Source organism: Carlito syrichta, unplaced genomic scaffold, assembly GCF_000164805.1.
Source record: "Carlito syrichta isolate Samal-C Ts95f unplaced genomic scaffold, Tarsius_syrichta-2.0.1 Scaffold308060, whole genome shotgun sequence".
In the NCBI taxonomy this organism is placed as follows: domain Eukaryota; kingdom Metazoa; phylum Chordata; class Mammalia; order Primates; family Tarsiidae; genus Carlito; species Carlito syrichta.
In genome coordinates, this window is record NW_007252156.1 from 26,881 (window position 1) to 38,881 (window position 12,001).

Below are 12,001 nucleotides of genomic sequence, written 5' to 3' on the forward strand. Positions count from 1 at the left end.
TTAATGTAGCTGTATTAGTATCAGACTCTTCTTTTAGACAAAAAAGTATTATTAGAGATATAGAGGGACAATTTATAATGATAGATGTTCCAATTCACCAAAAAGATATAATTATGAATTTCTATGAAACTAATAATGTAACCAAAAACAGACAAAATAAAAATTAGCAAGAATATTAGTAGAAGTAAATTTATAATCATATTGGGAGAATAAACACACCTATTTCACTGTTCTGGAATAAGCAGGTCAAGAGTTAATAAGGATATAGAATATTTGAAGGACATAGCAGGAAACCTGACCTAATGGTCATATACAGAACACTGTACTTAGTAAGTACAGGATACACTTGCTTATATGTATGCATGGACCACTGACAAAAATCTATCACTTGTTGACCAACAAAGCATGTTTCTCATTAAGTGTTATTTCTCAAGGAATGCTTCTACACTGCTGGTGGGAATGCAAACTAGTGTAACCTCTTTGGAAAACAGTGTGGTGATTTCTAAGAGAACTAGAAATTGACCTTCCATATGACCCAGAATCCTCCTATTGGGAATATACCCAGAGGAACTCAAGTCATTCCACCATAAAGATACCTGCACACGCATGTTTATTGCAGTTCTATTCACAATAGCAAAAACATGGAACCAATCATACTGTCCATCGAGACTGGACTGGATAAAATGTACATATACACAATGGAATATTATGCAGCCATAAAAAGGACAAACATATGGACTTCGCAGCAACTTGGATGGATTGAGTCTATCATACTCAGTGATATATAAAAGAAACAAAGAATAGAATGCCATATGTTCTCACTTATAAGTGGACCTTGAATAGTTATCAATACTATAAGAAATGGATTGACAGTAGCGGGAAATTGCCAGGGGAGGGGGGAATGGTGGGATTGGCAGTTGAAGGAAACTGCCAGGGAAGAATGGGGCACACCTCATCAACAAGGGTACCTGCATAATGAACATTTGTGTACCTAACCTGAATTGTACCCCACATCTTTAAAATAAACAAAAAAAAAATTTTAATGTTATTTTTCAGCTGTCCTATCTCTTCCTTACATAATAGCTCTTCTTAAATATATGTTAGAACCTCTCAGATGACTTTCCATTCATTGGAACTTTTCTTCTAGTTTTCAAATAACTTGATGCTATATTCCAGGTGATTTTCTTGGTATCATATTCTAATTAAATAATGCTTTTATTTAATTTTTTTTAGTTTGGTCAAGTCTAGGATTTAAATTTCCCTGGTAAGTTTTTAATTTCAAAGGATCTTTTTATTTCTAGAAAACTAGAGGAAAATCTCCTTTGAATTGGAAAAATATATCTATGTCAGCAGTTTCTAACATTTTTGGCATCAGGGACCAGTTTTGTGGAAGACGATTTTTCCACAGATTGGGGGTGGGAGGTGGGATGTGCAGTCAAACTCATAAGAAGAGCTGCAACCTAGATCCCTCACATGTGCAGTTCGCAATAGGGTTTGGGCTCCTATGAGAATATAGTGTGCCTCTGATCTGACAGGACACAGAGCTCCACTTGCCTGCTGCTCGGCCCAGGACCTAACAAGCCACGGACTAGTACTGGTCCACGGTCTGGGGTTTGTTGACTGACCCCTGATCTATGTGGGTCAGACACCGAATAGCACTAGGCAGCCAAATGCAAGCCCTCAGGCAACCCCCTCCACCCTGATAAAGCAGATAGAGGACAGATGGCTTTGTGAGATGCAAAGTGCAGAGAGTATCTCATCTCAAACAGTCTCTTAGAGTCCTGTGTTCCCTGTGTGGAATGGGAGGCACTGAAGTTAGCTGAGTAAAAGGTTGTGACTCTAAAGTGGTCTCAGCACCAATAGAAGATACTAGAAAGTAGCATGAACCGTGCAGCTGGAGGCTGGGTGAGCTCATAGTAACTTCAGCAGACACCCACGGGGGAGGGATGACCAAAGAGCAGCATAGAGCATTCCAGTGGATGCCATGCGTAGAACAGATGATCGACTTGGGCCAGATGCTTCCCTGCCCGGTTCCCACACTGTCCGTCCACGTGTATGTATTTCACAGGCCTTCAATGCCACCAGGGAAAGAGGAGGGCCTGAAATCCAGAATTGAGTGATTTATATTGAAGTGCATTTTCTGAGCAATAACCAGAATTCTGTTTTCTTCCAGCAGGAGAAATGAAGTATTGAGACTAAAACTGAATTAAGCCGGGCTCGGTGACTCAGCCTGTAATCCCGCACCTTGGGAGGCTGAGGTGAGTGGATTGCCTGAACCCGCGGGTTCAAGACTCGCCTGGGCAACTTGGCGAGACCTCATCTCTATAATAAATAAATAAAAAATTAGCCGGGCGTGGTAGTGCGCGCCTGTAGTTCCGGCTACTTGGAAGACTGAGGTGGAAGGATCGCCGGAGCCCAGCAGGTCGAGGCTGCGGTGGCCGGAAGTGGCCACTGCACTCCAGTCTGGGCGACAAGAGTGAGACTCCAACTCCAATAAATAAATAAATAAATAACTGAATTAAATCTTCGTAAAGATAAAGCTGGGTCTTCTGTCATCTCCGGTTGAGTTTTGTGGATGTACAATTTTATTCTAGATTCAGAAGCGTTTTAGGATGAAAAGAGACTTCCCATATCACCATATTCCACCTAGCATCACAAAGAGAAGATTTCTAAGGAATCCGGGCCTCAAGTGAGAAGAGGCATGAAGCAACTTGTCCAAGGTCACCTAGCTATGTTGTAATAGTATAAGAACCCAGATAGGATGAGGACTCCCATTAAGCAGCTTTTTAGCTCTAGACTTTTCAGTCTATTGTAATAGGAGATTTCTTATCCTTTCCTACTCTTGATTCTTTCATCTTCTTTCTCTTAATTTCCATTGCATCACAATAACTGTGCAATTAGTACTGTCTAGCTCTGATATACACATATACGCTACATATAAAATATTCATATATCAAATAAATGTATAATAAAATGTCAATGTGCATTCCAACTTTCTGGAAAGTACATTAAAACACAGATTTTTGAAACCTACCTTCTAGTTTCTGATTCAGTGAGTCTGGGTGGAACCTGAGAATTTCATTCCTAACAGGTTCTAAGCTGTTGTCCTCACTGCTGGTCTCAGGACCACACTTAGAGCCACAGTTCCAGACTGTGTTTCTTGAAGGCATGCTTCTTCCCTACATACCTTCATTGCTTCTGTGGTAACTTCTACTTAGGAAGTACTTGTAAGATTTTCCTCAGATGTTCTTTAATACATTACGCCTTTCTAATTATACTTTCTTTTCACAATTTCTTGGCTACTTTTACACTTTTTTCCAAAGAAGAAATTTATGTTTCTCCTAAATCCCATTATTTGAAATTTCATTGACTTTCTAGATCTGAGAGGAGAATGGATGTCTTCTCACTATTAGGTCCTACCACCCCCTGAATAAGACATGCTTCTCCATGTATTTTCATCTTATTCTAAGGTCAGTTAACTTTTATGGTTTTTCTTCATCTGTACTTTTATTGTGAAGCTTATTTCCAAGCAGCTTATATTTGTAATTGTCTCAGTGATTAGGATTTTTCATGGTATTTTACTGGTGGCAAATAGGGAACACTATAGCTTTTTCACCTAAATTTAGTTTATTTCTATGCCTTGAACTAGAGATTTTATTTGTGGCTTAATACATAGTACTTTAAAAAATATTTTCTGGAAATAGGCATACACTCTTTTTGTAGAAAACATAGTGTGAAGTGTATTTTTTTAAATAACCTTATTAATTTGCTGGATAATATTTTTTCTAAATCATTGTTTATTCTTTAATTATCTTGAGATAGGCATGCCCCTATACATTTCTCCCTGCATTTCTAAGAGTGTTAACTTTACATATATTTTATGCACTGATTTTGGCACATAAAGGTTAATCAGTACTCTGTCATCATGCAGACTTTTAGGTTTAACAGTGTCAAATAGTGTGGTTCAATCCCATGTGATGCTTTCAATCTTAAGTTCTATGTAGTTCCCTAGAATATTACAACTCATTTTTTTCTTTTTGCTTGCATTTACTTGGTTGCATTTTTATATAAATTAGCTTTAGGTATGTCTTTAGTCAACAGACTATAACTGGACTCTGCTTTATTAACGTGAATTTGAGGATCTCTTCTTTAATAAGTGAGTTTATCTCATTTATAGTTACTTTTATAAGTATTGTGTTTGGTCTATGTCATCATTTCTTTCTGCCTTTGCCTCTTGAGATTTCTCTCTACTTTCTTTTTTTCTCAAAGTTTTTACTTTTTTGAACTTTGCTTTTCTCAAATGAATTACTTTTAAGCATTTCAAATATATTCTTTAACCTACTGGTTTGCAAATTATCGGAATTAAGGAACTTGTATCTTTTCTGTCACACTAATATAAGCAAAATGTTTAACACACTCTTACATTTTTATTTCCCCATTCACATCTTGGTCTTTGTTAATGTATTATGGTTTTATAGATTTATGTTATTCATATCACTTTCCATTAAAATATTTTATCTTGTTTTGTGAGGACAATAGCCATTTGCATTCAGTTTTATGACCAGTTTACAATTATTTGGATCTCACTTCATTTTAATTTGTTTCAGTGCACATTGCCAATATTTTTATGATTATTTTCCTAACTGTAATTTTGATTTCTCAGTTGGTTGTAATACTTCTTCAAGGAACTTTTTTTTTTCTGTGAGGAGTATACACCTAGTATTTTCTGAGTCCTTTATTTAAAGATATATTTCTGTTGCCTTCATGTATAAAAGACAGCTAAACAATACAAAATCCCTGGATCAGTCTTTCCCTCTCAAAGCTACTTTGAGGTTCTCGACTGCCTTTTGGCATTTTGGGCTACACCAAAAAACTTTCACACAAGTCTAACTTTTAATTATTTATTCATGGGGTACTTTTTTCTTATCATTGCCTCATATCAAAGTTTAGTTTTTCTTTATCTATGTAGTTGTAGAGTGTTCTAAATTGTGTCTTGTTGTGAATTTGAGTGAAATTAAGTGAGTCTGATTCTGCATAGACAACTCTTTCTTTGCAAGGAGATGTCCTTTCATAGCTAACAATATTGAATAATTGAAATTTATGAAGAGTCCTTTGTAAATGTTCTTAACACACACACACACACACACACACAAACAAACACACACACGATATTCTTTTATTATAGCTTCAATTTTAAATTTTATAATATGTCTTTTAGGTAAAAAAAATAAGGAAAAATGAAAAAGGCAGATGTTTAGGTAGGGGGAAGCATATTGTTAGTCGAGTGAACAAGGTAGTAATTAATGTAGTAAATGTCTACCAAAGTACTTCTGGTGCTATTACAACCCAACATGTTTCAAAGAGTTACTATGTGTCAGGCTCTGTCTTTAGCTGTTTACATTTATTACATGATTTAAATATCATGACAACAGAGCAAAGAAGATCTGTTATTCAGATTTGCAAATAAAGAAACGGAGTCTTCAAGAGGTCAGGTAAATTTCCTGAGCTGAGATTCAAACACAGCAAGGGAAGAGGAGGGAGGAGTACATCCCAGCCAGATGTAGCAGCAGAGGGGAGGAGGACGGTGAATTTGAGGGGAGAAAAGAAAACCTGTGAATGAGGACCAGGAAGTGAGGGATAAGTGGCTAACAGCTGAAGAAGTAGACTGGAGCCAGATCATGCCCCTGCTGATCGCAAGTATGGTTTCCAGGATGTCATTTTCATTTGCTTTCTCCTGCCCTGGAGGCTAATTTTAATTCTACTACTCTGTCTTTAATTTCTTGCAGACCTTCTATATCCCAGCTTTCATATCTTGAAAGCAAGTTCCTCTTTTCCTCTTTCTTGAATTTCATCGCTCAAACTCGTCTCCTTTTACCTTAGCCTATTCATTCTTTATGATGCAGCATAGAAATTATGGCATCTTGAACCAAATTGAGAAAGCTAAACAGTTGTCTACATTTCCACATAGATTCTGTGTTAGATCAACCTCAGATGCTTTATCTTAGTCATCTAAATGCTGTCCCTGTATATTGTTCTAGAGTATATTTTTAATGCACTCATTTTAAAACTTTTGGAGGAGGTATTGTACTTTCCACATATTTGGACAAGATAGAGCCTGTCCAGACTAAATTCCTGTGTGGAGTTTAGGTGAAAGTCTGGATCTTGGTCTCATTATCTGTACATTATGTGATGGTAAATCTTCCAAACTCTAGAGCTTGTAAAGTTGTTTTTTTTTCACACCTCTATTTTAAAGCAAGACTTCTGCTAAACTGCTTTATTTTTTAAAAAAATTTTATTTCATTTTAGAATCAGAGGGAATGTGTGAAGATTTGTTACATATGTATATTACATGATGGCAAGGTTTAGGCTTCTGATGAGTACCCACTTCCCTCTGGTGGTGTGCACGGTACATGATGGGTGCCTTTACATTCCTATTTACCCTCTTGAGCAGTGCCCAGTGTCTGTTGCTCCTATCCTTGTGACCATGTGTGCACAGTGTTTAGTACCCACTTATGAGTGAGAACATGTGGTATTCAGCTTTCTGATTCTGTGACAATTCTCTTAGAAAGATAATCTTCAGCTACATCCATGTTGCTGCAAATGACGTGATTTTGTTCATTTTTATGGCTGCATAGTGTTCCATACTGTATATGTATCATGTTTTCTTTATCCAGTCCATCGTCAATGGGCACCTTAATTTCTGGCTTCTGGGAGGTTTTCACACATATTTTTCTGTTCTATGAGGGCACCTTTTTTCATTCCTCACTGCTTTGTTCTTGGGTGTTTGAACTGATACAGTACTGGCATCAGTACTTCCTGCTTTCATTTCCACTTTATTCTGAGAGATCACGCCTCTTGTTTAGACCAGGTCACTCCTAGTGATCTTCATCTCTTGAATATTTTTCTTTAATCTTTACAGGAACATAGGATGAAAGTGACATTGGAAAGAATAAATTTCTTGCCTCACAGAACACACTTAAATATTTCAGAAGCGTGCTTGTTCTGTTTTCTCATTAATTTAGGCCATGGGTCTCTGAGATATAATGCAGATAGTGGGAGGCCAGTGTTGAATAACAGCATCTTTTAAATTTTTTTGTAAAGACAACATTGTGTTTCATAAGTTTGGGTTTGCCTTAAGCTAAAACCTGGGTAGAGATTTTATTATTTCAACTCCATCTGCTTTATAATTAGGACAGGTGGTAGTAGAGTCTCATGTCTTTCTCTTGTCAAGTTGTTTTGCAGTGTTATTCTGAATTATTATCTTTAGTCAGGTATTCACAGGAGCCTGCAAATCTTCTGCCATTTTCTATTCATAATGTTTCTTCATAAACACTTGCACTTGAGAAGAGCACAAGGAAAGATTTTTGGAGAATCATAACTAACTTCTAATTCTTTGTGTTGTTAAAAAGAAGAAAGAAAAAAAAAGAACTCTTACACTATCAGGGATAAGTAAAGACCCAACTGATAAAACTTAGATTGATCATACCTCCTCGCTGCTGTCTGGTCAAAGGTAACAACTCCAAAGTACTTAGTCCAACCTAAATTTGTCAGTGGGTTGAGAAACTAAAAAAATTTAATTTCTTAATTTTTGTAAATGTGACTCATTCCTCCATTCTTCATTGCTATCTTTCAGACTAAAAAAAAAAAAATCAGTGTGGAGTGACATATCTATCTCACCCTGTTTCTTTTTTTAATCAACCAGTGATGATATCTCATGATTGATTGGTATTAATATATATATCTTATTTTATATGTAATATGTTTACAGCTTTGCTTTTTCTAATACCTGAAGCTTTCTGCCTAAAGTTTCTGCTTTTACCACCTTATTTTTCCCCCCTGGTTTTAGTTGTTTTTCTGATCTTGAGCATCCATTTTGTGACTCCTAAGTTCCTCCAAGTCTCTTAAGCTGAAATCTAAAGAAATTATTTAGTGAGTCAGAAATCACTATTTGTCAAACACAGTGCCAGAAAATGAACAGTATTGTACTCAGGGAGAAAGCATTTATCCTTCTTCACTTCTTGCAACTTGAAAATAAATCTTTGTCTTTCTGCTCTTGGAATTTAATTTCCCAATCTCTACTCCAAAATCAAGAAAGACCAGGGAGACCATACAAATGTTGGATACTCAGTCTCAGTAACATATCATATTTATCACCTTTAATGTCCCTTTAATATCTTTGTGTCTTGTCTTTCTAAGTTAGCTATGACTCTGCTAGTAAAAATTATATGACTCATGTCCAATTTTACATTTAGCAAAATTTCTAAAGCTACGTTAGTGTGCAGGGCAATGAATATGAAATGAAGTCTGCATTCTTTATTTGGATTAAGTTTAAAGCTTTTCAAATAACACTATCTGAAAATGTCATAGCTTGACAAAGAACCCATTCCCTTGGGAGGGAACCTACCCACAGGGTGCAGGACCCAGCGATAAAATACATTGTTTATCTTACCATCTTGTAACTGCCTTCTACTCTCTGCCATGTGAACCCTCTCCCAACATTTTTATATATGAGTGAAATAAAGTTGAAAATTAACATGGAAAGTTTTCAGATGAAAAATAATCTAGAAGAGGCTAAAATGTCATGGTTAATATGAAATAGAGTGAGTCGGGGTCAACAAATTACAGTTCAGAGGTCAAATTTGACCTATTTTTGCAAATAAAGTTTTATTGAAACATGGTCATATTCATTTCATTTACAGATTATCTACTACTGCTTTCTCACCACAATGGCAGAGTTGAGCAGTTGCAATAGCCTAAAATACGTATTGTCTGTTCCTTTACAGAAAAAGTTTGCCACTCCCTGGTCTCAGTGCTTGTTGGTGACTCCCTAGAACCCATTCCTCTGTTTCTCTTCATTAACAGGACCTTGGTTTGTCTTTGTTCCTACCTCCCCCTCATGCAGCCCAGGTATTTCGGGGAATACTCACTGCCCCCCCAACAATGGGGGTGAAGTTGACCTGCCTAAAGGCGGGCCCATCAAGCTTGCCACATTAATTGAAACAGGAGCTCAGTCAAGCCAATTTGCATGCAGAAATCCCCCAAGCACAAGAATTGTTCCAAAAATGGGTTTAGGATCTAATTTGAATCATATGAGGTAAAGATTGCTCAAGGTTTCTGGGAAAGAAGTTTCTCTGCTTTTTATAGAGATACACAAGAAGGAGTACTCTCTCCTTTCCTGGGTAGAATTGTGAGTGGCATTGTGGCCATCTTGCCACCAGGGGGAAAGCCAAGAGGAAATGTAGCCAGCTCTGAGAAGCATACAGCTAAAGGGAATGCAGAGAAATAGATCTGGAATCCAAATTCAACTAACCTTGGAGACTGCCCTGTTTCTGAATTTCCACTTACTTGAGCCAATTGATTTGATTATTTGAAAGGCAGTTTGAATACTAGGTTTTCTGTTATATACAGCGTAAAAATTTTTAATCAATAGCAATATTCCCATTCCATTTATCTAAAAAAAACAAAAAAACAAAAAAAAAACCCAGTGCTATAGGATTTTGTGTTAATCTTATTTATTTGTAAACCTAAAAATATCTTTACATATATTTTCCATTTCCTCCTATCAATATCTCCTGGTAGTTGCCTTTTTGAATCACTGCCCAGCAATTTGTTTAAAGGAGACCCAAGCCCTCAAAACTCAGTATTTGTGGTGGTCACCATCCTTCATGATACCCTAAGGTATATTTTACTCTATCAAAGTTCTTGCCACTACCATTCCTTGATTAGAAGGCAGAAAATTTGTGTGTGATATTTCATTGCAGCTTTCATTAGCCTCCTATTAATTTCCCTCAGAAAAATCCAAAATTCTTAATATGGTTTTTAGGACTTTCCACACTCTGTCCTCTGTTCAGCACCCCAGTCCATCCTGGACCATTGTATCCTTCTTACAATACTTTATAGCCACACTGTTTCTTTATTAATTTTTTCTAAGGAGTCACACTCTTTTGCATCTCCAGACATTATGACATACTTTTCTCTTTGCCCAGAATTTTCTTCTTCCCAATTTTTACTGACATCATTCTTGATGTCTTTTTCTTTCTTTCTTTCTTTTTCTTTCTTTCTTTCTTTCTTTCTTTCTTTCTTTCTTTCTTTCTTTCTTTCTTTCTATCATTTTCTATTTTAAAGATGTGGGGTACAGCTCAGGGTTAGGTATAAAAATGTTCATTACGCAGGTACTCTTGTTGATGAGATGTGTCCTCCCCTCCCCTGGCAGATTCCCACTACTGCCAATACTGCCCTCCAGCAGTTTCCTACTACTGCCAATTCTTTTCTTATAGTATTACGATAATTGTTCAATGTCCACTAATGAGTGAGAACATGTGACACCCAATGTGAGACCCAGTTCTTTGTTTCTGTGATAGATCACTCAGTATTATAGACTCTAAGTCCATTCAAATTGCTGTAAAGTTCATAATTTTGTCCTTTTTAAATATTCCATCGTGTACATGTAACATTTTGTTTTTTTCCAGTCCTCTTTTGATGGGCACAGGGTTGGCTCTATGTTTTTGCTATTGTGAACAATGCTGCAATATACATTCGTGTACAGGTATCTTTTTCATAGAGTGATTTGAGTTCCTCTGGGTATATTCCCAGTAGGGCGATTGCAGAGTTGTATGGAAGGTTGACTTTTAGATCTTTTAGGAATCACCAAACTGTTTCCTCAGAGGCTGTACTAGTTTACACTCCCACCAACAGTGTAGAAGTGTTCCCTTTCCCCCTCATCCTCTCCAGCATCTGTTGTTTTTTTGAGTTGTTGATGATGGCCATCTTGACTGGAGCATGCTCATGGATTGGAAGAATCAACATTGCTAAGATGTCCATTCTACCAAAGTCAATCTACAGACTTAATGCAATACTCATTAAATTACCAGCAGCATTCTTCTCAGACCTGGAAGTGACAATACAGGAATTCATATGGAAACATAAATGACCACAAATAGCCAAAATGATCCTCAGCAAAAAACAAACAAAGTGGTAGGTCCCACACTCCCAGACTTTAAACTTTATTGTAAAGCTACAATAATCAATACAGCCTGGTATTGGTACAAGAACAGGCATATAGACCAGTGGAACAGGTTAGAGATTCCAGAAGCAAAATTTCAATTTCTCAACCAACTCATCTTTGACAAAGCCTCACCACCAACCATTGGGTAGAGGAGAACTTATTCAGTAAATGGTACTTAGAAAACTGGCTGGCCACATGCAGAAGATTAAAATAAGACCCCTGCCTATCACCATACAGAAAAACCAACTCTAAATGGATCGAAGACCTAAATGGAAAACCTCAAGCTATAAGAACCTTAGAAAATGCAGAAGACACCCTTATGGAAATTGGAACTGGCAACCAATTCCTGATCAAGACCCCAAGTGCCCATGCCATAGACATAAGATAGACAAGTGGGACCTCATCAAACTGACAAGCTTCTGCAAAGTCAAAGAAACCATCAAAAGAGCAGGGAGACAGCCCACAGATTGGGGAAAAATATTTGCCAACTGTGTATCTGACAAAGGCCTAACATCTAGGATCTACAAGGAACTCAAACATGCCAAAAAGAAAGAAAAAAATAACAGTCCCATTAAAAAATGGGCAAAATACATGAATAAACACTTCTCAAAAGAAGACATACAAGCAGCCCACAAATACTTTTAAAAATGCTCAGTAGTCATCAAAGAAATGAAAATTAAAACCAGAGATACCACCTAACTTGTTTATCTTTCTAGTCTCAACCTAGTGGTTGCTTCCTCAAAGATGACTTAACTAACCCCCAAGACTAGTTTAGCTTCCTCTATTACATGCTCCAATCTACCATATACTTCCCATTTCATAGTCCCCCTCTAATCTATAGCTACTTGTTCAAAATCTAAATTCACAAGTACTATATTTACTATAAGCTCTAGGAAGGCTAAGACCAGGTTCTTTTTTGTTCACTACCAGATCCCAAGTCCTTAGATCTGTGTCTGGCATAAAGCTGGCCCTCAATATATATGCCTCCTGATTGAA

At 36.9% G+C, this 12,001-nt stretch overlaps 1 pseudogene; it reads left to right on the forward strand.

The window, feature by feature from the left end:
• The first annotated feature begins 1,984 nt into the window (after window positions 1-1,984).
• LOC103267216 overlaps window positions 1,985-12,001 on the forward strand; it is a 39,994-nt pseudogene continuing 29,977 nt past the window's right edge.